General features: G+C 43.9%; 1 protein-coding gene across 1 annotated transcript in view; it reads right to left on the bottom strand.

Moving 5' to 3' along the window:
• ADRM1 (ADRM1 26S proteasome ubiquitin receptor) overlaps positions 1 to 25976 on the bottom strand; it is a 420397-nt gene that overhangs the window by 264519 nt on the left and 129902 nt on the right. The gene's annotated exons all lie outside the window — the stretch shown is intronic.

Consider the following 25976-nt stretch of genomic DNA (forward strand, 5'->3'; position numbering starts at 1 on the left):
CCTATGCGGTCTGTCTCTGTCTTTATCCTTATGTTTTTTTGGAAGATCGGTAGTCGGATGGCTTAATGAATCCATGTTGGAGTACTGAGACAGAGTGCAAAAGTAATTGGCTGCAAAAATAGCCTGACGACGAATAGTTCGGGGGTTGAACAAGACACAAAACCGACAGCGAGGGACGTCGTGGTCTGGGCCTAAACAGGGAATGCAGTAAGAATGAAAATCTCTATGAGGTATTTGCTTTCCACAGGTAAGACAATGGTTAACTTTTACTGACATTGGTTGGAGCAAGAAAAAGGATCCCCAATGGGGTACTTATCTTTTTTGATGACTTTGGGTCTGAAACTCGAAAACAAACATTTCAGGAGTCATCCGACCAGCACTTGCGAACTGGTTCTGTTTCAGGCACCTTACAGCAAGAAAGACTGACGTAATGGCATCAGCTGCATGTTTTATACCCCTGACTACCTGACTTCATGGAAGAAGACACAGCATCTGACGCAGAAATCCGAAGACTCTGGTATTCAGGCCGGATGAGAGCTACCTGCAGGCAGATAACCCAAATGTGATGACTGCAACAGTGAAACACGAAGAACATCAGTAATCTTGCCTTTTCTTCAAAACACGACAGACCATCAGTAATTTTAACCAATCAACTTACCCATCCTTCGTACATGCAAGTTCTTCAGAAGCCGCAAAAAAAAGTACAGTTTTGTACCTACCATAAATGTAGATGTTCGAAGATCCACATTGCTGCAGTCCTAACACTTGGGTAGTCCGCTGTCCCAGTCGGCCCGAATACCAAAGTATAAGGCTGACGTCGGTCAAGGCGCATTTGTCTGACATCAGGACGTCAGGGTACAAATGCGCATGACCGACGTCATATCCTCAGTCTTTTCTTGCCCCAGATGTCAGAAGACCCTAAAAAGATAAGGCCAAAACCAAAAAACACCAAACACTCCTGTACCTAATATATGTACAATATATACAAATTTACAAAAATAGAACCCCACCCACACAACCACCCCTAAACACAGAGGGGAAGGAGGGAGGGTAATTGGACTGCAGCAATGTGGATCTTGAACATCTACATTTATGGTAGGTACAAAACTGTACTATGTTCTTCATCTCACATTGCTGCAGTCCTAACACTTGGGTAGAATCCCAAAGCAGAGGTAAGGGAGGATGGCTAAACTATAATGAAGCAGGAGCTGCCAAAATGCCCTGCAACACAGCAGTGGCAAAACCAGCCCTGGATTTAGAATAGAGAGGAAGGTGGTAATGCTTGGAGAAAGTATGCACTGAACTCCAAGTAGCTGCCTCCAAAATATCCTTAGTTGCCACCCCTTAGAAATGCTGTTGAAGTGGCAGTAGCCCTAGTGGAATGAGGCCTAATCCCAGCTGGAATCTCCTTGCCATGATGGGAATAACAGAATGCAATGCAAAACCCAATCCACTTAGATATAGTTTGTTTTGACACAGGCTTGCCCTGAGAACTCAAAGCAAAAGAAACAAACAACTGCTGAGACTGCCTAAAATCCCTAGTCCTGCTTAAATAATAACGCAACTGCCTGTGTACATCTAAAGTGTGCAAAATCTTTTCCCCTATTTTGGGGATCTGCATAAAAAGTAGGCAAATGAATAGTTTGGTTTAAAGCCACACTAGAAACCACCTTAGGCATAAAGGAAGGATTAGTACGTAATGATACCCTATCCTTATGAAAAATCAAAAAAGGCTCAACCGCCATAAGGGCCTGCAATTCAGAAACCCTTCTTGCAGAAGTAATGGCCAACAAAAAAGCAGTCTTCCATGACAAGTATTTCAATTCAGCAGTAGCCGCAGGCTCAAAAGGTTGTAGAGTAAGTTTCTCCAACACAAAATTGAGGTCCCAAGCAGGAGTAGGAGCTCTACGTGGGTCACAATCATAGTGAGCTGAAATTGCTGCAGCATGAATCTTAATGGAAGAGAAAGACAAACCTTTGTCCAATAACTCAGTAAGATATTGAAGAGCCACACTCAAATTAGGCTCAGAAACATCCAAATCCTTCGCTGCACTCCAAAATAAAAATCTCTTCCATTTTCCTGCATACACTTTACGTGTACTAGGTCTTCTGGCTTCCATAATCACATTCAAAACTTGTTGAGGAAGTTGAGACCTGCTGTGGTTCAAAACAGAATATGCCAGGCTGTTAGATGAAGAGAGTGAAGCTTGACATTGAGTAGATGACCGTCCCTCTGAGACAAAAGGTGTGGAATTAAAGGTAAAGGCCATGGAGGCTTCCTTACCAGATTCCTCAGTAATGGGTACCAGTGTTGCCGAGGCCAATCTGGAGCTATCAAAATCATCCTTGGCTTGTCTTGTCTGACCTTTAGGAGTACCTTTGGGAGGAGAGGCAGAGGTGGAAAGGCATACACGTGAAGATTTTCCCAACTGAACGAAGAGCATCCACTTTCCAAGCTGTGTGATGAAACCTTTTCGCAAAACTTTGGCAGCTGGTGGTTTAGTGGAGAAGCGAACAGATCTATGTCTGGAGTTCCCCATGACACTGTCAATTTTCAAATACATGAAGATCCAGTTTCCACTCGTGGGGATCCATGATTTGCCTGCTTAACACATCTGCTAAGGAGTTCTGTGCTCCTGGCAGAAACCTTGCCTGAAGATTTAGCTGCAAGCTGAGCGCAGTCTCCCACAAAATCATTGCTTGCCTGCATAGAGGATAAGAATGTGTTCCCCCTTGCTTGTTGATGTACCACATGACAGTTGTGTTGTCTGTTAGAATCAACACCTGCCCTGGAAGAAGTAACTCCTTGAAAGCCAGTAATGCAAACTGGACTGCTAACATCTCCTTCATATTGATATGTAGATGTTGTAGTCTGGCAGGCCACTTGTCTTGTATCCACTTTCCATTCAGATGAGCTCCCCAAGCTATGTCTGAGGCATCTGTCGTTAGAATCTGACTCGCCTCTGGCCGGGTCACAGAGAGTCCCTTGTTTAGGTGACATTCCTGAGCCCACCACAAAAATTCCTTTTGAATGCAAGGTATTATTGGAATGACAGTGTCCAAATCCTGGCAGTGCTGTGTCCATACATTTTTCAGATACCATTGCAGCTTCCTCATATGCAGTTTGGCATTGGGAAGCACCAGAATACAAGATGCCATGAACCCTAAGGCTTGAAGGACTGTCCTTGCAGTCAGCCCGGACTGAAGAGATAGTTGATGGAAGTAAAGGAAAAGATTCTTTTGTTTGTCCGGGGTTAAAAGGCCATCTGGGCTGCTGTATTCAGTCTCACACCCAGAAAGCACATGTCTTGAGAGGGTACTAGACTGGACTTTATTTCGTTCACAGAATACCCCAGGCATCTTAGCACTGCTATCACATATTCCAGATGCTGAAGAAGCTCGTCCTTTTCTTGAGCCAGAATCAGACAGTCGTCCAAGTAAGGATAGATTTGTATTCCTTTTAGCCTGAAGAAAGCTACGACTGGAGCCAGAACTTTTGTGAATACTCTGGGCGCAGTAGATAAGCCAAAGGGCAATGCAGAGAACTGATAATGCGAATTTCCAGCTAGGAAACGCAGATACTTCCTGCAACTGAGTCTGATAGGCACATGAAGGTAAGCCTCCTTGAGATCTAAAGTTACCATCCAGTGATCTTTGCCCAGCAGAGGTAAAAGCTGTTGTAACGTCAACATTTTGAACTTGGGAATGTCCAGATAAGTGTTGAGGATAGACAAATCCAAAATTGGTCTCCATGTGTTCCCCTTTTTTGGTACTAGGAACAGGCGAGAATAAAATCCTAGGCCCCTTTCTGGCACAGGAACCGGCTGAATGGCCCCTATCTGGAGTAACAGAGAAATTTGCTTGTGAGCCTCTTTTCTTTGTATAGGAGGAATGTCTGGCATGCCTTTGAAATGAGGCAAGGTATGGAAATAAAACCTGTAACCGTGGTGAACGATATCCAATACCCATCTGTCTTGGGTAATAACACTCCAATTTTCTTTGAAAAGTGCCAGCCTTCCTCCCAAAGGTGCTGCCAGACGAGAAGGCTCTGGCAGCTGAAAAGGCAGGTCATTGGGTCTGCTTACGAAAGGACTGACCCCTGCCCTCACCAGAAGACTGGGCAGGTGAACTCCCTGTTCTAGGCCTAAAAGAACCTTGAGCTCTGCCCCTACCACGCCTAGATCTACCCCTAGACTGAGAATCATAAGAAGGATATGTCCACCCCTTAGTAGGCCAATTTCTACTAAACTTTGGAGGCTGAACCTGCAAAAAATCTTTAACAGTCTGCATAGACTTAGCCTTGTCCTCCATTTTCTTTAAAACTGCTTCCACAGGCGCACCAAATAACACATCAGATTGTAAAGGAGCATCTAAAATCCTTGTCTTTACATGTTCAGCTAAATTCTGATCCCTCAGCCAGGCGTGCCTGCGAAGAACGAACCAGTGGCTGCCACCCTCGAAGAGGCCTGTACAGCATCAAAACCACATTGCAAGGAATGCTTACCCACCTGTTCAGAAACATGAACTAAATCCTGCAACTCTTTACACTCAATACCTTCCGCCAGAGCATCTACCTTAGACTTCAATTGTGAAAGGAGATAATTTTGGTATTTCAACATGTGAAATTGGCAATTCAAAGCCCTCATGGCTAAAGTGGAAGAAGTATACACCTTCTTTCCCCATCTATCCAAAGCCCTTGCCTCTTTATCAGAAGGAACAGGATTTTTAACAACAGAAGCCTTAACACCTTTAGGGCCCTGAGAAACAGTTTCTGGGTCTGCCCTAGGACTCTTAAAAAGATACTTATGAGCTTCAGGCACCCTATACCACCTATCCGGTTTAACTGGGGCAGGAGGCAAAGAATCAGGGTTCAGGGAAGCCTCTGCAAAAACATCCTCTACCACATCCAGAACAGGAGGTATAGCCAAAGGCCTATGCTGGGGTAGAAACAAAAATTCCCTAAGCCTTTTCCTGGAATCAGAGAAATCTTGACCTTCCCATTTAAAATGCTCCCTCATGGAATGAAGAGTCTCTGAAAAAGAAAAATCCTCAGGAGGAGAAGCCGAAGGAGTAGAATCATCTACATCAGAATCAGAATAAGGAGGATACTCCTGCAAGTCTTCAGCCGAAGACTCAGAAGCCTCCGAACACTGCTCAAAACTCTCAAGCTCAGGTTCCACCCTAGGCCTCTTATCAGGGGGGGGCATAGAACCTCTAATCATAGTAATCAAATCTCCCTCCATTTTAAGCATATGTTTCTTAGGCTGAGACCCTGAAGAACTAGGGGAGACCCCCACTGAAGTTAACCCTGGCCTGCCTCTAGAAGAAGCCTTGGAAACAGAAGGGGAGGGCCTAACCACCTTAGGAAGGGAGGGGAGAACAGCTACCTGAGAAGCCCCTTCAGCCTGGCCTACCTCCTGAGAGGACACATCTTGTAACAGTAAAGTCTCTCCCTGAGAATCCAAAGGAACTTCTGGTAGAACCACCGGCTCCACCGAGCCCTCTAAAGAACCGGCGTCCGGGACAGACGGTTCTTCCACCCTAGGCTTCGCTGCTTTGTCCTTGCGCTTTTTAGACGAAGCGGCGTCGGAGCATCCGCCGGCATGTTGTAATTACAACGCTTCCCAAAAACTAACCTGGCACAATCTAATCTTCTCTTAATAGTGCGTTTGTTAAATCTAGCACAAGAGCGACAGCCAACAACGTCGTGCTCAGGCCCTAAGCAAGGTATACACAAGGTATGGTAATCCCTATGAGGTATCTGTTTCCCACAAGAAATACAGTTATTCACTTTTTCTGACATCCGGTTAAATACTGAGGCAAGAAAAACAAAATATTCCCAACGGGTACTTAGCCAACTTTGATTCGGTCTGAAACTCCGACTTCAGAAAATTTCAGAACGCCAACCTGCACTCGCAATACTGCTTCTGCATCGGACCATGCGGCAAAAAAGACTGAGGATATGACGTCGGTCATGCGCATTTGTACCCTGACGTCCTGATGTCAGACAAATGCGCCTTGACCGACGTCAGCCTTATACTTTGGTATTCGGGCCGACTGGGACAGCGGACTACCCAAGTGTTAGGACTGCAGCAATGTGAGATGAAGAACATCTGTCTTTTGAGAGTAAGCAACAACCATCTTTTTTAGGGTATACAACTTCTCCACACCATTTACTTTTCCAGTTATTTTTCTCCCAAAGTCTACTGACCACATCATAATATTATATTATACCAATTTACCAAAATGGAGCAAACCAGGTTACACATCTGTGAGCCATCATCTCCTCTGCTATGACAAGCACCATTATAATCTGTACATTACCAACAATAAAGATTTACTGCCCAGGATAACAGCTATTCCTCCAATTCAACAGCTTCTAGAAGGAGCAAAAATGCACATTCCATTTACCACCACCAACACCCAGTGAAAAATAAACTTTGTCAACATAGTCTTTGGCACTAGTTCTGTGAGGAAAGGGAAACCAACCACCCAACAACACACATCAAATGCAGAGGTCATGCAGTCTTTTAGTACAGCATGCCTGGGCTGCAGCATCCGTTACCAAAAATGCACTCCCACTCTTGTTCTTGACCTGCATCATCTTCTTCCAGACTGTTCCACAACAAAATCAGATGCAGTGGCCCAACTAGAGTAATGCCCCTGCGAACACAGCTTCTTCATGCTACTAGCTCCATGCAAAGAGACACCTTTATCCTCCATCAGCACCTTAACCAAAGATTTTCAAACAGGATCACTACTACACTACAATTTACTTTATAGGAGAGTTTGCTGCATGCAGTTTCCACCTTCCGGTCAGATATTCAGCTGTACTCTGGTAATGGCAAAAATCTCTGGTGTCCTTCCACAGCCTGACACTGGGTGATGCACAGTTAAAATGATAGCGCAGAACATGCCATCTTCAGTTCTTTTTTCACTGTCTGGTCACAAAAGTATGTTCCCTTTCACTGTCTGGTCACAAAAGTATGTTCCCTTTCTGGAGCTAAATGAGATACTGGACACCATCATCAATGGATAAAGCAGAGGTAGCAAACTCATGCCACACTGCATGCAAATGTTTGGTGAGAAACAAAAATGTAGAGTAGTACAAAGTAAGACTGAGATGAGCAGCTCTCATTCCAATCAGAATGCAGCACAATCAAACCAGTTTGCAATGAGACAGAGAGATGAGAAAAAGCTAAAGATGAGGAAAGAGTAACTGGGCACTCCGACATGGAAAAAGCATACAAGGTCCCAAGAAAGATATCTGGGAAGTCCTGCAATGATTTGAAGTCCCAGAAACGTTAGTAGAATTAGTGCAGGCTATGTAAAAAGACTCCATGACTAAAGTACTGACAATATTCAGTCTCACGGAGGGGTTTGGAGTGGGTGTGCATCATGGTTCTATTCTGAACCCATTATTCACACTGGGAATGGACTGCATCAGCAAACAGGTCAGAGGGACAGATCAAGTTGCTATATACAGGCAATGTGGCATTACAGGTAGACTCTGAGGAACAGCCTCAGCAAAGGATAGGAGAATGGAATGCAAAACTGAAGGCAAATGGGATGAAATGAAATACAGATGAGACAGTTACTGTGGTAGCAAATGAGGGAAAAATCAGAAGAATCTGAAAATTGAGACAGAAGGGAAAACAGTGAAGCAGGTTAAACAGTGGAGCAGGTTAACATTGAAGTATCTGGGAAGAGTGGAGAAGGCAAGTCTGAATGAGGAAGTCAAAGCCAGAATTAGAGGGGCTGTAGCCAACTGGCACAGAGCGTCAGGTGCATTGTATGATAGAAGAATGCCAAAGAAGCTGAAAAGTATGGTGTACAAAACAATGGTGCCACCAGTACTACTATATGGTACAGAAATATGAGCAATAAAGACAGAAGAGTTGAGCAAATTAGAGATGATGGACATGAAAACCCAGAGATGGGATGCACACTGTAGGCTAGACGAAGACATGAGGACATCAGAGCAGAAGCCAAATTAGCTCAAATTGCAAAAAAGCTCTGGTTGGGCATATGTGCAGAAAATCTGGTGAAGAGGATGTGGGACAGACAGGAAGAAGACAAAAGGAAAAGATGGCATCTGGCAAAGAGATGAACTGTGTGAGAGAAGACCTGTGACAGTCAAGCATGACTGTAGAAGGTAAGAGAGTGGCATTGAATTGAGAGGGATGGCAACAGCTGACATGACACCCTGACCCCATGTAGAAAATGGGAGAAAGGGGATGGACAATTATGATAAAGAAATGTTTCTACTTCTAGCTTTCACCACCTTTTAGTTAGTTTTGAGATGTCTGTATTCAGTCACTACTTGTAGCTGGCGTATCTGGTCTGCTTCTATAATCAGGTCTGAGGGGAAAAAGGTGGTCTGCATGTAAAGTCACAGGCAGTCATCTGTAGTCTGTGTTGCTGGTAACAGTCCTCCCCACCCTTACTTCTTTTCTATAACACACAACTAGGTTGTCATTCTGTTAAACACCTTCTGGGTTCCTGACTACCAGACAGCTTTGAAAATCTTCAGTGCCAGATGACTGTCATCAATTCCCTCCAATTAATGTCTTTTGATCATCCATTGGTTCCAGATGCCCTGTACATCAATATCAATGTGATCCATACATCCCACCCCCCAAAGACTACATCATAAGCATTTGTAGTCAATGTTTGTGCCCCTTCTGGGATTAGGACATCCCTTGGTTGTTTTGTATCTGCTGGGGTTGCCATCCGAATTCTTCCTTGATTCAGAAATCGGAGGCAAAATCTTTTCAGTGGGTACTTTGTGCTGCCTCTACATTTTTTCCACATACACATGAGGAAAACAGACCAGTATTAGGACAAAAGGGAATTGCTAAACAGAAGTTAATTTGCAGCACAAAGCTTTGAGGAACATTAGTGCTGAAACAGTCTTCTGATGGTGGAAAAAAAAGTCTGTCAGCTACAAGTACCTTGTAATTTGGAAAGGAAAATGTCATTCCTTGCTCTGTGTTCATCAGAACTCCAAGGAAATTCATGGCCCTTCCTAATACGAGGACAAATTTGTGCAAAATTAGGGAGACTTTCAGTTTCGACAAACAGGTACTTAATGGCCCATGGCCTTTGTATCTCCTCCCTGCAGGTTGTCTGGATAAGGAAGTTACCCAGAAGAGTGAATCCTCTGGGTCTTGAGGTGGCCACCTATCCAGTACTGACATTTAGTAGACTATGTTCATAGTGTGCAGTGTAAGTAAACAAAATGTAAGTGAAAGTGTTCAACTCAGCCTCAGCAACTGCCCAGATTCCCTGTGGATGGGTATGTTCAATTATGCATCTTTTAAAAGTCCAAGGTTAGAAGGAAAGCTCAGGCAGCAGTGACTGGAGGGATAGAATTTTCAATTTGGACTCTCTAGGCATCTGCCAAGCTTGGAAAGGTTCTGTATAGAACTAAAACTATCTCCCTTTCAAAGCTTTTAGCAAACAAAAAAAAATCCTGTTCTTGTAGGGGGAATGGTGTCTACAACTCTTGTCTATAACAGTGCAAAAACCAACTGTGCCAGTCCAGCCATTTTTTTTGCAGAGGGACCTTCCAAAAGAAGTGAGGGAAGGCTTTAAATTGCATCTTGTAGTGTGATGAAATGATGTCCCTCACCCATCTGACTGCAGTTACAAAAACTGTATGTCTGAAATGGGTAAGCGGGGGACACAAAAAGCTAGCAGGGAGAAACAGTACTTCCCTGTTGTGTCTTAAGGGGGGGGGGTCTTGTCCATCTGTCTGCCTACACTCCACTGGCCAGATTCTTGTCAAAAGGCTGTCTAAAGTGACCTGCCTTGGACAGATTCCTACTGAAGGGCTGCTGCTGAGCAGGACAGTTTGTATGATACATGGGAATAGGCAGATGAAAACTTGCTTAAATTAATCCACTGTCATGTCATTCTCCTCTAGCTTCCTGAAAACCTGCTTCAAAGGAGAACAAATATATGGGTTCTTACCTACAGAAGCATTAAGCAACTGCCCCTTGCCATCTTCTGGTAAAGTCTGAATTCTAAGCCACTTATGTCTCAATTATCACATCTGTGACTGTACCCAAACTACAAGCATCAGTGGAATCTTTCCCACAGCTGACTGCAACCTTACCAACCATGGATGCTATATGGGTAGAGTTTGCAACTCTTCTTTCTTGGCATCTCCTCCTTGCATCAAAAAGATTTCTTTAAGCTGTCCCCTTGATAGTTTATGAAGTGGTTAACTGCTTTAAAAAAACAGGGTAGCTGAAGCACGTACCTTTCTGGAGACCTATCCAGGACCCTGTGCTGATCATCGTTATCAAGTACACTTTTTCCCCAGAGTAAGCTTAAAAGCCTCAGCCAGCAAAGGCTACCATCATGATGTTTCTATACAACACTTAAAAAATATATCAGGCTTCTTGGGAGCCAGAGGCTTAGCAGTCCAACTTCAAAGGTGGTTGCTTTAAGAGTCTTTGAGAATACCTGACTAAAGAAGGCAGTGCTGAGGGCTTTGGTTCTAAAAGTCACAGCCTTTTGTAAGAAAAGAGACCTCTTTAGCACCCCCAATGAAGAGCTGCCTCATTATCATCATCTTTGCTAAAGGAGACATCTTCGGCAGGGGAAAGGATTGGAGATGGATCAGATTAATGAGATGGTCTGATCTTCTGTATTCTTCTCCAGAAGAAAAAAAATATGGGTCAAATAAGCCAAATATTTCTCATCCAGCTCTAAAACTGAAGTCAAGAAGTGCAGTGTGTTTTTTTTTTTCTTTTCAAAGAGGAAACTGCTTTCAAGGTCAAAAAGCTGGTCCTCCTACGCCAAGTGCCCACATACTCCTCAGCAAACCTGCGACAGCTGAAACCAGCAGTGGCCAAGTACAACACAAGGCAGGTAGGCAGGCACCTGGACCCTCAGGCAATCCCCTCATAAAAACTACAGGCTGTTCATCCTGCCTACAAGAAGGAATAGTGGAACATTTCAAAGATTGTAGAGGCTTCGGCAGTCTCTGCTGTCAAGATGCTTGGAATATTCTGGGAGAGGCCACACACTGGATAGGTCAGTCTGCAATTACAAATGTTGTATGCTCTTTGGAGGTTCCTGGAAACTAGTAACCATTTAGGAGATGGTTTACATTGGTACCCTAGCCCAGGCAAAGAGAACAATTAGTAGTAGACTGGCAGAATCCCCACTGTTGAGGTCAGGGATATTTGTTCTAGACAGAAACATGTCACTAGTGGAGGTCTCCTCCTCTTTGGTATATATATTTCTGTGATGTAAAAAGATGATGTCAAGGAACTCTGGTTATCAGGTTTACTGAAGAGTGCAAACTATGGGTGGTTATCAAATTCCATTTTGATAAAATCCACCAGCAAGGGCTGGACCAAACAAATGCCTGGTGCATTAATCATGGGCTTACCCCGAACACCAAGAAATGCATCATAGTTTCCTTTGCTAAATCTAGCAAGACTACTGCTTACCACACAGATCACATTCCTGGTAAATTTGGCACAGTTACCAGGGACTAGGGTACATATACTGTTAGACTCCTTTGACAGTATCTCTGTGGTAGTTACAAAATCTTCCTAATTTGCACAGCTTATCCTTGCAGACATCTCCTCAAGGTCTAAAAAAATATAATCTCACTTAAATCGTCCCTTAATCCCACCATTTAATAGGATGCACTCTTCAAAATGTATTCCACCAAGCACCTAAACCTTGAGAGACCTCAACGTTTCCCCACCAAAAAGATCCCAAGTCTCCATGCTCATAGTCACCTATTCTAGAGACCTAACCTTACACTACCACAAGATCAGATGGCATGACAGTTTCTGGAACAGGCTGATGTTACCTATCAAGCAGAATACTTCCTTAGCAGTCTTTAAAACCAGCAAGGATGGCTGGATGGGTAATCACAAATTTTTACCAGGAATAAGTGCAGAAAGTCTATTTAATGGGTAGTTCTGCTAGTTTCCCCACAAGTCCTAGGTGACGTGGCTGAGATTCTTGAAGGTCTTTTGGCCTTGTGCTTTACCTATTCTGAGTTCTGCAGAGCAGAAGACAGGCAGGAACACAGGTGATGTAGGACATGGGACAGAGGCAAATGATCAAGCACCTCTGGGGAAAACCAGCCTTAGAACATCTGTTATGGTCCAGTTATACTTTTCTATGCCTCTTTTCAGTGGACACTTTTCAGAGATGTTTTACAGCCCCATCCCCAGCCCCAAGACACAAGCACCTGGACAGAGACTACTAGCTTCTCATGATCAAGTAAGGTCCCAAAGATTTCCGTCTCTCCTACAGTGAATTTTCTTATTATAAGTCATCCAGTGTTCAAAGGAGGAAAAATCATGATCCCCTTATTGGCAAAAAAAAAAAAGGTGCTGCAGATGGAAACCTTTAAGGAATTTTCATTTAGCAGGTACACTTGATACATTTTGCTAGGGATATCAAAAGATCTAGAAAAAAGATGATCCTAGCAAATCCAATCAGACAAAAAGAAATAAAAGTACCAAAGAAAAAAAGTGGCATTTATCAATCTGGGGATCACAGTGAGGAGACCGATGGACAGAAGGATTAACAACCAAAACATCTTGTGACAAAAAAGAACAGAATATGACATGGCCCTCTCACCTTTTGAGAGATGCATCACTTAAGACCTCAGGATGGAGAGGAGACTTGCTTCATACCATGGGTTTCCAAAAGCTCTAGAAGTCCGACTAGAAGATGGAGGTCTGCCTGTAGCTGGTCCCAGTGGATAAGGAACTGCACTACACTAGCAACATTGTAAGATCAACAGCTATAGTTCTATATACAGCTTCCAGTGGGGTGGGGTGGGGGGGGGCTTACCTCAGCAGTAGTCTTGAAATGTAATAGGCAGTGTTAAAGACTATTCAGTAAGGCGTTCTGATATCACTCAGGGTATAAATGTCTTGAAGGTTCTGACCACATCAGTATGTCTGTGAAGACAGTGCTTGCCTACTGAAACAGGTCTCTTGATGACAGACTTTTATGATAGACAGACATATGGCACAAGAACACCCATAATCAATGCTCATCTCTACCTTACGGAGAGGCTCATTACAATCACTTAGAACTAACAGAGGTATTCAGATGCAAGAAACAATCGTATCACAGACCACTGATTTAAAGTTCTCCTGAAAAACAATCAGTAATGAAGGAAGACCATAAACCACAACATTTGTGGCATGTATCAGCTGTGACTACAGATCTGTAAGATGCATCACTACATATCTTGTGTGGGAATACCTATATTTCAAGCTATGGGGAGCAGCAACAAAGCTGACAGGATGTGGAGAGGGACTACTTTGGGATAAGCCACCTCCCGAACACAAACTCAAAACACCCTTGGATCAAGACAGAATGATCTTGTTTTCAGCTGCCAGTCAGAAAGTACAGTTGTGTACACTTACCATAAATGTAGATGTTGAGTGTATTCACTGTTGCAGTCATTACATTTGGGTAATCTGCTGGCAGGTTGCCCTCAGTCGGCCTGAACAACAAAGTCTTGGGTCCTGCGTCGGTTATGGTCTCCTCTTCCATGACATCAGGGGTATAAAACATGCAGCCAACGCCATTTTATTCAGTTTTTCTTGCCCCTGATGTCAGGTGCCCCCCACATAGGGAGCAAATATATATATATATATATATATATATATATATATATATATAAATAAATAGTAAAAATATAAATGCACTTTTAAAAATCATAAGTTTTACCTTCAACTAAAAAGCAAATACACCAAAGGCTTTTGAGTATAGTGAAGGAAAGAAAAAGGTACAGAAATTAAATAACTGCACTTTTAAAAACAAACTTTACCTTCAACTAAAAACAAATACACCACAGACGCTTTTGAGTATAGTGAAAGAAAGAAACGGTATAAAAAAAAGGGGATGGCGGGTGGGTAACCCGGACTGCAACAGTGAATACACTCGAACATCTACATTTATGGTAAGTGCACACAACTGTACTATGTTCTTCATGCTTCACTGTTGCAGTCATTACATTTGGTTAGAATCCCAAAGCTATGGATGGGAGGATGGAACTAAATAGCATTAGGGGTGGCTATAAGGACCTGCAGAACTGCAGTGGCAAAGCCTGCCCTGGACTTGGAGAAGAGAGGCAAGTGATAAGGCTTTGTAAAGGTATGGACAGAGCTCAAAGTAGCAGCCTCTAGAATGTCTTTGGTTGGAACTCCTCTGAGAAAGGCTGCTGAGGTATTGGCAGCCCTGGTGGAATGTGACCAGATTCCCTTGGGCACTGGTTTACCATGATGCAAGTAGCAGAAACGAATGCAGTGGCTTATCCACTTAGAAATAGTCTGCTTTGATATAGCTTTCCCCTCTGATCCTGCAGCAAATGTCACCAGTAGTTGCTCAGACTTTCTTAGAGACTTGGCCCTGTTTAAGTAGAATCTTAGTTGTCTGCGTACGTCCAATGAATGCAGAATCCACTCCCCCTTGTTCTGCTGGTTTGGGTAAAATGTTAGCAGGTGAATAGTTTGGTTAAGAGCCACACTGGATACCACCTTAGGCATAAATGAAGGATTGGTCGTGAGGGACACCCTGTCCGGGTAAAATGTAATAAAAGGCTCCACAGCCATGAGGGCCTGTAGTTCTGAAACCCTTCTTGCTGAAGTGATTGCCAAAAGGAAAGCTGTTTTCCAAGATAGGAACTTTATATCCACAGTAGCTGCTGGTTCAAAAGGAGGCAGGGTGAGTTTTTCCAGCACAAAATTGAGGTCCCATGCCGGAGCTGGTGATCTTCTGGGAGGCCTTAGATTTTTGGCCCTTCTAAGATACTGTTTTATAGCAGAGGATGAGAAACAATGGGAGGCTCCGTGTTGTAATGAACCGAGATGGCAGAAGCATGGATTTTTATTGAAGAAAAAGATAGGCCCTTGTCAAGCATCTCAGTCAAGTATTGTAAAATCTGAGGAATATTTGGATTTGCTATGTCCGTTCCTTGTGCTTGGTTCCAAGCACAGAACCTCTTCCATTTGTCAGCATAAGATTTTCTAGTACTAGGCCTTCTAGCTTCCAAAATGACATCCATCACAGATTTACTGAGAGGTGTTTGAATAATTACATGATCAGCCATGCTGCCAGGTTCAAGGTTTGGAGCTGAGGGTGCAGCATTTGATTGCTCTGCTGAGACAGTAGATTAGGTATTTGAGGCAAGTACCAAGGAGGGAGTTGAGACATATTCCTTGGAATTGGGTACCAGTGCTGGCAAGGCCAGTCCGGGGCAATTAGGATCATTTTTGTTTTTTCCTGTCTGACCTTTAGCAAGACCTTGGGGAGAAGAGGCAGAGGAGGAAAGGTGTAGACTGATGGGCTTTTCCAACTGAAGGATAGGGCATCCACTTTCCATGCTTGTATGTGACAAGTCCTTGTGTAGAATTTGTCCAGTTGATAATTCTGGGGAGAGGAAAATAGATCTATGTCCGGGATCCCCCATTTCTGTGTTATCATGCTGAAGACTTGTGGATCCAGTTTCCACTCGTGAGGCTCCATAAGATTTCTGCTTCGGTCATCTGCCAGAGTATTTTGTTTTCCTGGCAGGAACTGAGCACGAAGATTTACTTAGTAAGTCAAGGCTGTGTCCCACAGTGCCATGGCTAGTCTGCAAAGGGGGTAGGAATGTGTACCCCCTGCTTGTTTATGCACCACATAACTGTGGTGTTGTCCATCTTTATCAGTAGTTGTCCTGGATGAAGCAAGTCCTTGAAGGCTGTCAGGGCATTCTGAACAGCTAGCATCTCTTTTTGGTTGATATGTAGATGCATTTGTTTTGGGCTCCATATGCCCTGAATGCATCTCCCTGCTAGGTGGGCCCCCCAAGCATAGTCTGATGCATCTGTAGTTAGGGTTCGATTGGCAGGGGATAGAGTGAATGACAGTCCCTTGTTTTGGTGACATGTTTCTGCCCACCAAAGAAACTCCTGTTGTAGGCAGGGAATGAGAGGAATCGTTTCCAGACTGTGACAATGTTGACTCCATAAACTTTTTAGGTACCATTGAAGTTTCCTCATATGCAGTCTTGCATATGGAATTGGTAGAATGCAGGTTACCATGAACCCAAACACCTGCAGAATTTGTCTTGCAGATAACTGGGTTTTTGTTGCCATCTGATTGAAGTATATAGTCAGTTGCCTTTGTTTGTCTGGCGTAAGGTAAGCCATCTGGGCAGTTGTATTCAAGCTTGCACCCAGGAAAGTAATTTTTTAAAAAGGGTACCAGTTGTGATTTCTTTTCGTTTACTGTGTACCCTAGGCATGTTAGAAACAGTTTTACAAACGCCAGATGTTGAAGAAGAATGTCCTTGTTTTCTGCTTGAATGAGACAGTCATCCAAGTAAGGATAGATATGTATGCTTCTTTGTCTGCAAAATGCAATTACTGGTGCCAGGTACTTTGTAAAGACCCTGGGCTGGGTGCAGTAGATAAGCCAAAGGGCAGTGCAGAAAACTGGTAATGCATAAAACCTGCCTTGAAGCGAAGGTATCTTCTGCACGATTCCCTTATTGGGATATGCAAGTATGCCTCTTAAGTCTAGAGTCCCTAACCAAGCGGTCTTGCCCAGCATGGGCAGTAGCTGTTGCAAAGTCAGCATTTTGAATTTTGGGATGTCCAAGAACGTGTTCAAAATCAGTAAGTCCAGTATTAGACGCCAGGCATGGTCTTTTCTGTGTACCAGGAACAGCCTTGAATAAAACCCTTGTCCTTTTTCCTGTTCTGGTTGAATAGCCCCCATATCCATGAAGGACGTTACTTGTTTCTGAGCCTCTGCCCACTGATTTTGTGGCAGATCTGGCCAACCGCTTGGAATTGGCAGAGTATGGAAATGAAATCAGTATCCCTGGGATACTATGTTTAATACCCACTTTTCCTGGGTAATTAACTGCCAATTTTGAGCATGAAGTGCTAATTTTCCCCCCAATAGGGCTGCCAAAAGATAAATGCTTGGAGACGGTAGAGGGAAGTCATTGAGACTGCTTACTGTAGGGTTGTGCTTTGATTCCTCCAGATTTGGAGGTAGAGGCACCCCATTGCTTTGACCTGTAAGAACCCTGTGATTGGTATCTACAGCCTTTTAAGCGCCTGGATTTGCCTTGTGAGGGTCTGTTGGGCACAGGAAAGGACCAATTTTTAGTAGGCCAGTGCCTACTGAATCTGGGTGGCTGCACTTGTAAGAAATATTTTACAGTTTGCATACATTTAGCTTAGTCTTCCATTTTCTTTAAAACCTCTTCTGTCTTATTACCAAACAAAGTATCATGCTGTAAAGGTGCATCCAACAATTTAGCCTTAACATGATCAGGCAGATTTTGCTCCTTGAGCCAGGCATGCCTTCTAATCACAGATCCAGTAACTGCAGCCCTGCAAGAGGCCTCCAATGAATCAAACCACATTGCAAAGTATGCTTTCCAACCTGTTCTGCTGCATGCAATAATTCCTGTAATTCTTTAATTTCCACACAATCAGAAATCAACATCATTTTCTGTTTCAATAAGCTCATAACATGCTGGTGATATTTAAGCATATGAAACTGGCAGTTTAAGGCACTAATTGCCAAGGTCGCAGACGTATAAACCTTTTCCCCATCTATCCAGCGTCCTGGAATCTCCATCAGAGGGGGTAGGATTTTTGGCTGTAGAGGCCTTTACACCTTTGGGACCCTGTAAAACAGTTTCAGGATCAGCAGCAGGATTTTTGAATAAAAATTTGTGGGAGTCAGGAACCCTGTCATATCTGTCTGGCTTACTAGGAGCCGGAGGTAGGGAATCAGGAGCCATGCTTGATTCCAAAAACACATCATCCACAATGTCTAATACAGGAGGGTATAGCCAAAGGCCTATGCTGAGGATCCCTAAGCCTCTTTTTTGATTCAGAGAAATCCTGACTCTCCCAATGAAAATGTTCCCTTAAAGTATGCAAGGTTTCTCCAAAAGAATAATCCTCAGGAAGAGATGTAGATGGAATGGATTCTTCTGCATCTGAATCCTCATAGTATGGAATAGAAAATTCCTGATCAGAACAGGAATCAGGGGAAATAGAACCTGATCTGAAGATTCATAATCAGTGTCTTGCCTAGGCCTCTTAGCAGGGGGGGCATTGGGAACCCCTGATCAAGGTAATTAAGTCCTCAGCCATTTTGATCATCTGTTTCTTTAGGTATAGGGGCCTGAGCACGTGGCTCATGGGTTGGTTTTTTAGACTTGGAAGTTGTTTTTATCTTTGTTTTTGAAGCTGGCGTCGGTTTAATATAGAAATGTTGAAGCCTGAAAACACCCTCAGAAGCCGGTGCCTGCCCAGCGGCTCCGGACCCATCTGGGGGAGAGACATCCACGGGTACAATACTCTGAGAATCTCGCTGCATACTGGACTCCGCATGGGTCTCGGTAGAGGCCTGCGACTCAAAAGTAGCGGGTATTAGGGGCTGTGAAAGCGCCTCACTGAGTACCGGCGATTGGCTTAGGAGAAGCTTTGTTGGTTTTGAACCTCGATGGTCTGTCTCTTTCTTTGCATTTTTGTGAACTCCGGTGGTCGGATTGCTATCAGACGACATTTCAGGGTAATTAAATCTGGATCCAAAATACTTTGAAACAAAATATACAGACACTTAATAGTGCGTTGGTTAAATCTAGCACAAAACCGACAGCAAGGCACGTTATGATCTGAGCCTAGACAAGGAATACAATACAAATGAAAATCCTTATGAGGTATTTGCTTCCCGCAAGAAATGCAATTATTAACTTTTACTGACATCGGTAAGGAGCAAGAAAAAGTTTCCCCAAAGGGATATTTAGCTTTAGTTTGAAGGCTTCGGTTCTGAAACTCGAAAATGAAAATTTCAGGAGTCGGCCGACCAGCACTTGTGAACTGCTGCTGATTCAGGTACCGAGCAGCAAGAAAGACTGAATAAAATGGTGTCAGCTGCATGTTTTATACCCCTGACGACCTGACATGGAAGAGGAGACGGCAACAGACGCAGGACCCAAGACTTTGTTATTCAGGCCGACTGAGGGCAACCTGCCAGCAGATTACCCAAATGTAATGACTGCAACAGTGAAACACGAAGAGCATCTAAACTGACAAGCTTCTGGCCATCAACTAAAATGTATAGCTATCAAGTAAAATATAATAGCTTCTACAACATGCCAATTAAACAAACAAAAGGTTCTGCCAGGCAAGGGAATATTAACAGGAACAGAAATCTTGACGCCATTAGAGGGCTGACTGGGGGGTGCACAGTTTACCAGTACGACATTAGTGTTTGGAGAAGAAAAAAAAAAATTTATTTTTCTCTTCCTCATCTGGAATTGGTGTGTTGCTCTCATGGCTTACAAATGTGCGATTTCTGTCTGACTACAGAAGGACAAGGAATGCATTATGAATTGTGTTGGGTCTCGATACTTGCTGTCTTCATTTGTTAATATGACAAAGAGACCAGGAACAGTCTTGCTGCTGAAATGTATTGCTACAATGGGTGATGGACTTAATGGCCTGCATTTCATCAAGACACTAGAGTGAAGTCAAAGGGCAAAAAGTCTGTTGTTACTAGGACAAATAAAAACAAGTTTTACTAAACTTTCCTTCAGTGTCAGGAAGGTGGTGTCATGGGATGAACACAAGAGGCTGGGAATGGATACCATCTATAACTCCGTATACCATGCTATGCAACAAATGCCAGATGTTAATGATGTCTTATGTGGTGGAACCATCTGTGAATACTAATTATTAATTTAATTAGGCTAGCATTTTTGCAGAAATCTCTAACCAAGGAACTTATGTTTTCTGGTACGAATCTTATTTGTTACATCAATGTGTGCCTACGTATATTTTAAATCTGTATTTTTTTCATTACTTAAGTCAACTTATTAATCTTTAAGCTGTTGGGGCTGGATGGCATTTATTTACATTCATGCACTGTTATTTATTCAAGAGGGTAATAGTCTACACCACTGTTAAGTTGTGTGGCACAAATCTACCATCACATTACTTACGTACTATAAGAGAAAGATTAATGCGCAAGATTTCATATCTGGCTTAATTTAGGAGCAATCAGGAAAATCAGGTTCTCTGGCCCTAAACTCAATAGTTGTGACAATACTATCGTGCCAGGAAGAAAGCAGTAGGAAACTGGAAAATTCTGCCAGCCTGTCCTTCGAATAGTGCATGTAAAAATATTAGTGTGTGAAAGACAAATACCAGTGACAAAGGGGCACTGGAAGATACTGTTTCATAGACGGTGGTTAATCAGAGGCCTGGAGGTGCATGGCCAGTGACACAGCTCTAAGAGGCCTGTGAACAGTACAGTCTGGGTCTGGAGGTTGGAAGCCCATACCCATGACAGCAGTTCCTATTCCTTTATGCTCTTGGGGTCAGGATATACTTTGTGGATCAGTTACTGTCAGACTTGTGTGCACTTTATTTTGCTATTACTTCACCCTTGGTTGGTAGTTGTGAGTTTTAATTTCCCAATTGTGCCAGCCATCTTGATGGCAGTGCTTGACACCCTGCCGGCTTACTGCCCCCTTGGTGGCGGTGGTGTTGCACTTGTACAGTCACATTTGGTGCCAGCCCAACATCACAACAGTAAGCTACATATTTCTACCGTGCGGCTTTCTAGCTTTGGTAAGACCTGCGACACATTAGTAGAAAATACTGAAAGTTCAGGGGACCAGAAACAAAGAACAAAGCCGACAAGAAGAGGAGGGACTACTTTGGGATAAGCTACCTCTTGAACACAAACTCAAAACATCCTTGGACTAAAACAGAATGTTCCTGCTTTTCAGCAGCCAGTCTGAGAAGCAACTAAATGGACAGGCCTACGTCTATCCTGGAGTCTCAGACACTGTTCAACGTACTGTGAATCTAAGAAAAAAGCAAGGAATACTTAAGACAACAACCACTCCCATTGAAAAGATCCACTGGCAATGATCTCCTTAACTGAGCAGTCTGCAGCAACACCTGAAAAGACACTGACTGACAAAACAAACAGATCTAGCCCAGATTACTCAAGATCCGAGAGGTTCTAACTGTGCTAAAATAACCTCCTAAAAAGCCATGTCCTGCAACTGCTGAAAGATGCAATTAGATCAGAATTGCTAAATGAAATGCAGAAAGCAATTTTTTAAATAACTTTTGCTCCCATGCCTGCTGGCCATTCACTGCAGTTCACAGTACGGCTGCCATCGAGGAAACCTTGAGGGTCTCTCATCCATGCTACCATCCTAAAAGTTACTCCAAGTCTATAGGCTTACTATCCATCTACATGATGGAATACATCCAAGAAAATGCTAAAAGTCAAATCAAGCAACCAGAAAAGCTTCAACACAACCATTTTGGTGAGATAAAGAAAGTACGGTTGTAGGCCTAGCATACATTAACAGATACTGTCTAAGTCGCAGCTCAGCACTGCTGAAGTATCCTTACTGAAAGCATTTGCTGCAAGGCCTGACAGCTGACCAGTGATCAACATCCAGTATAGTCAGATCTTTCTCGTCTCAGTGCAGAAGAGAAAGAACCTGCACTGCAATGGTAAGCTCTTATTGGACAATCTACAGTTATAAGGTACATACACAAACTGTACTACGTTCGTCACAACCACCATAAGATGTCCTTACATTCACAGCTGCAGTATTCCTTACGAATGGGATTCTCTGCAGTGAAGCCCTCAGTCTGGCCAGTTTACAAAAGTCTACCTTTGTTTTAAGGTACGCTGAATGTCACCTGCACACTCCTTGCATACGGTAGGGCATAAAGGTGACTTTCAGGTGTACCATCCTCAGAACTTCTTTGCCACCAGTCCAAACTGTTTTAACTGGTCTGTTACCTCCATCTGTTTTTTTTTTTACCGTTTTTCTGTTTGTTGGCATTTTTGTGCTTACTCCTGTTTGCTGGAGTCCTCAGTTGCAGGTAAGTACCCAGTTGGGCTTTTTGGTTGCTTTTTCTGTTTGTTTTGTGCTGTTTGGGGTCAATGTCACCCAGGAAGGGTAAATGCCAGTGTGGGAGGAGGCTGATTCCCCATGAAGACTGCCACGATAAGCGTTTTTGCCTCATTGATGCTCACGACCATACGTCTTGCTCAATTTCTCAGGCGTTTGTCCCCAAAACTCTTAGTAGTAGGCTTTCTTCCCTTTCCTTGTACCTTGAGAACCAGCAACATAAGCTTCTTGCTGCAGGTACTACAGATGGAACTTCCTGCCCAGAGGGTCAGCCGTCAGACAAGTTGGTGCATAAGGTAAGACTGGAATCTTCCGCTGTCCAGGCTCTGCCGGGAGTTTCTTCTGAGGTTATTATGTACTCGGAGACTCACCCGGTTGTTTAGTCAGATTCTTCTACCACGTCTGGGTTGAAGGCTGGTGAGGATCTGGGTGGGCAACACGTCCAACGAGGCTTTACGAAAGTCTCTTTTGGGCATCCAGGGGGAACTGTGGTTGATTGTTTCCAAGGAGTCTAGCGGGGTTCTGCAGTTTCTCTTTAGAGAAAAGGTTCCTACTGCAGTTGTGGAATGCCGCCCTGGGTCTGGGCCTTCTCAGGTTTCTAGGACGGCTGTCCCCTTAAAAAGGAAACCGATTTGTTTTGCTCCTAGGGACCCACAAAGTGAGTGGTAAGCCTTTACTTAATCTACCCAAATTCTTTTTCCTTTAGACTACGGGTCTAAGGAGGAGGATTCTCATACTCTAGATAATCCTTCTGAGAAGATTTTCTTTGGGGACACTCTCTCTAGGATGATAAAAGTTTTTAAGTGGGATTGTGCCCAGGTTTCGGATATCCATAAAAGGTACTATGGGTTACTGCAGATGGAATCTCCTACACCTGTGGCCATTCCTCCGGTTTTGCCCACTTTATTGGACATTTTTTCCACTGCATCTAAAGTGCCGGATTCTCTGCCCCCTGCTCCCAGGAAGTCAGATTGGATTTATAGGGTGCCTGAGGGTTGTTCCCTTTTGTCTAAATGTCCTGCTGCTGACCCCTCTGTGGTGTCTGTAGCTTCTGATAAGCCATCTCAATTGCTTCCTTTGTCCAAGTTACTGCCGTACAACAAGGACAGTAGAACCATGTTTAGGCTGGGTAAAAAGGTTTATATTTCAGCTACCCTAGCTTTTAGGGCCAATCATCAGACCCATATCTCTAGGTACGTCTTGGCTCTTCTTTCATAGGCTTGTCAGATTTGTTCTGATCTTCCAGACTCAGAGTAAATTGCAGATGCCTCTTCTAGGGCTTCAGTTCTGAGGAGATATTCATGGCTTCGGCTTCAATCTTTGCCCGGTGACATTAAGGCTAAGTTGATGGATGCTCCTCTGGATAATACTCTCTTGTTTGGTGAACCAGCTGCTGGTTTAAGTCTCTTCAGGACAAGGGGAAGGCTTTACAGCAGCTTAAGCAAGCCTTTGTTTCTCCTGTGCCTAAATTTCACTGAAACTACCCTTCTAAGCCAGCCTTTGTTCGCAGGCAGTCTCACCCTCCTTCTAAAAGGTAAAAAGGGTAGTAAACAGACTCCCTCCTGCTAAGGCCTCTCAGACTGCAGGGATTCCCTAAGGCTTCCTTTCCTGACAAACCTGGTGTTGTCTATCCACCCATTCCCAACCACATTCCTCTTTCTCTTCGCCTTTCACTTTGGCTCAGAATCACCCAGGATTCTTGGGTTCTCTCAGTATTTAAGCAAAGGTACTTCATGGTCTGGATTTCCCGTCCTTTTATAAGCTTTCATCAGCCTCCTCGGGAAGAGCTTCCTTTTTCCTCCAGAGGTTCTTCGAGACCTCTTGTCTCAGAGTACTTCTCAATAGGTTCCTTTCTAGTGCCCAGAAAAAAAGGTACTTTGAGACCTATTCTAGACCTCTCCCATCTGAACACCTTTCTGAAGGTGCCTTCCTTTCGGATGTTGTCCCTTCAGTCCCTTTTTCCTCTCTTGCTCCCTCAGGCCTTTCTGGTGTCTCTGTACCTCAAGGATGCTTATCCCCATATTCAGATACCTCAAGGATGCTTATCGCCATATTCCAATCCATCCTCTTTTCAGGAGATTTTTGTGTTTCTCTGTTGCTTCCTGGCATTTTCAATTCTGTGCTTTGCCCTTTTCTCCTGCCCCAAGGGTGTTCATCAATGCCTCGCTCCTGTGATTGCCTTTTGCAAGCTTCAAGGGATCCAGATATTTCCTTATTTGGACTTGCTGATTCAGGCATCTTCTCCAGAGGTCCTTTTGCAAAATCTTCATTTTATCATCATTTCTCTTCTTCAGAACCTGGGGTTCATAGTAAACTTCAAAAAAAGTCTTCCGTGACACCTTCTCAGGATCATGTCTTCCTGGGTTGCAGGTTTCAAATGGTGCCATTGCTGGCACCCCTGCCTCCTCCAAATGCATCAACTCTCACTTCTTTCTTTCAGACTCTTCTTCCCCTGGCCTCCATTACAGCCGGGGAGTTTGAGACCTCTGGGGTTCATGGCTTTCACCATTCTGATGCTCCCTCTGGCCAAACTCCACATGAGGAAGTTCCAGTGGTTTCTGAAGTCTGTGTGGCTTCAGCATGCGCATCCTCTAGACTTTCCTGTTTCTCTTCTCCCGTGTCTCAAGAAAGAACTTCTGTGGTGGATTCAGCAGTTGTCTCAGAATCCAGGGCTCCCATTTCAGCCTCCTCTTCCCTCTCAGGATCTGTTCACAGACACTTCAGATGTGGGATGGGGTGCAGCGTTTGGCTCCCTGAGGGTTCAGGGAGTGTGGTTGCCTTGTCAGCAGGAGGAGCACATCAACATCAAAGAGATGAGGGCTCTTCTGCTGGCTCTTCAGGCCTTTCATCCTCTCTTTTCTACAAGGCCTCTCAAGGTATTCACACACAATACCACAGTCATGTGGTATATCAACAAACAGGGAGATACCAGATCCTACCGTCTTTGCTGGCTGGCACTTCTGGTATAGGATCTGGATATCCAATATCATGCGACTCATCAGGCAGTTTACATTCCTTCAGATCGGAAGGTTGTGGTGGACAATCTGAGCAGGTCCTTCACTCAATCCCACGAATGGATGTTTCACAGGGATGTGTTTCTGGACACTGTCCACCAGTGGAGTACTCCCAAGTAGAGCTCTTTGCCTCCCCTCTGAACAGACAACTTCCTCTGTTTTGTGTCAGAGTCCCAGGTCCCAGGTGGACGCCCTCTCATTTTCTTGGAAGGGGATGTTTCTTTATGCATTCCCTCCTCTTAGTGTCATTCTGAGAGTCCTGTTCAAGATTCAACAGGATGCTTCCAAAATCTTGTTGGCGACTCCCTTTTGGCTGTGACAGCACTGGTTCCCTCTACGTCTACATCTAGCCAGGGGCAATCACCGCAAGTTACAGGGTGGATCTCCACACACAAGACAAGGGGTCTCTCATCCATCCCCAACTGTTCATGCTTCACCTGACACTGTGTGTGATAGGGTCTTGATTCCTCATAGACACCTTTTTTCTGAGGATGTGCTGTAGGTCCTACAGGAGGCCAGGAAACATACTACTTGGAAATCCTACTTATATAAATGGAAGAGGTTTTCTGTTTGGTGTCTTTCTCGTGACTTGGACCTGCTTTGTGATGTTCCTTTGGTTCTTTCTTATTTGTGCAAGTTGCTCAATGCTGGTTTGGCCTTTTCTTCTATTAAGGCCCACTTATCAGCTCTTTCTGCTTGTCTGCCTTTAACTCCCCAGTTAGCTTCTAGATTTGAGGCCAAGTAATTTCTTAAAGGCGTCCTTAACATTAGACCTCCCAGCAAGCCTGTTCCTCCTCCTTGGGATCTTAATTTTGTTCTGGAAAAATGGACTTGGGCTCTTTTTGAGCCTGCTGTTTCAGCTTCCTTGCAATACTGTTCTTGGAAGACAGTTCTTTTGTTAGCGCTTACTTCTGCCAGACGGGTGTCTTGAGTTGTAAGCCCTTATGGCTTGTCCACCTTTGACATTTCACGAGGACAGGGTTTCCTTGCGCACTTATCTT

Source organism: Protopterus annectens, chromosome 12.part0 (genome assembly GCF_019279795.1).
Source record: "Protopterus annectens isolate FY-2018-M chromosome 12.part0, PAN1.0, whole genome shotgun sequence".
NCBI lineage: Eukaryota > Metazoa > Chordata > Ceratodontiformes > Protopteridae > Protopterus > Protopterus annectens.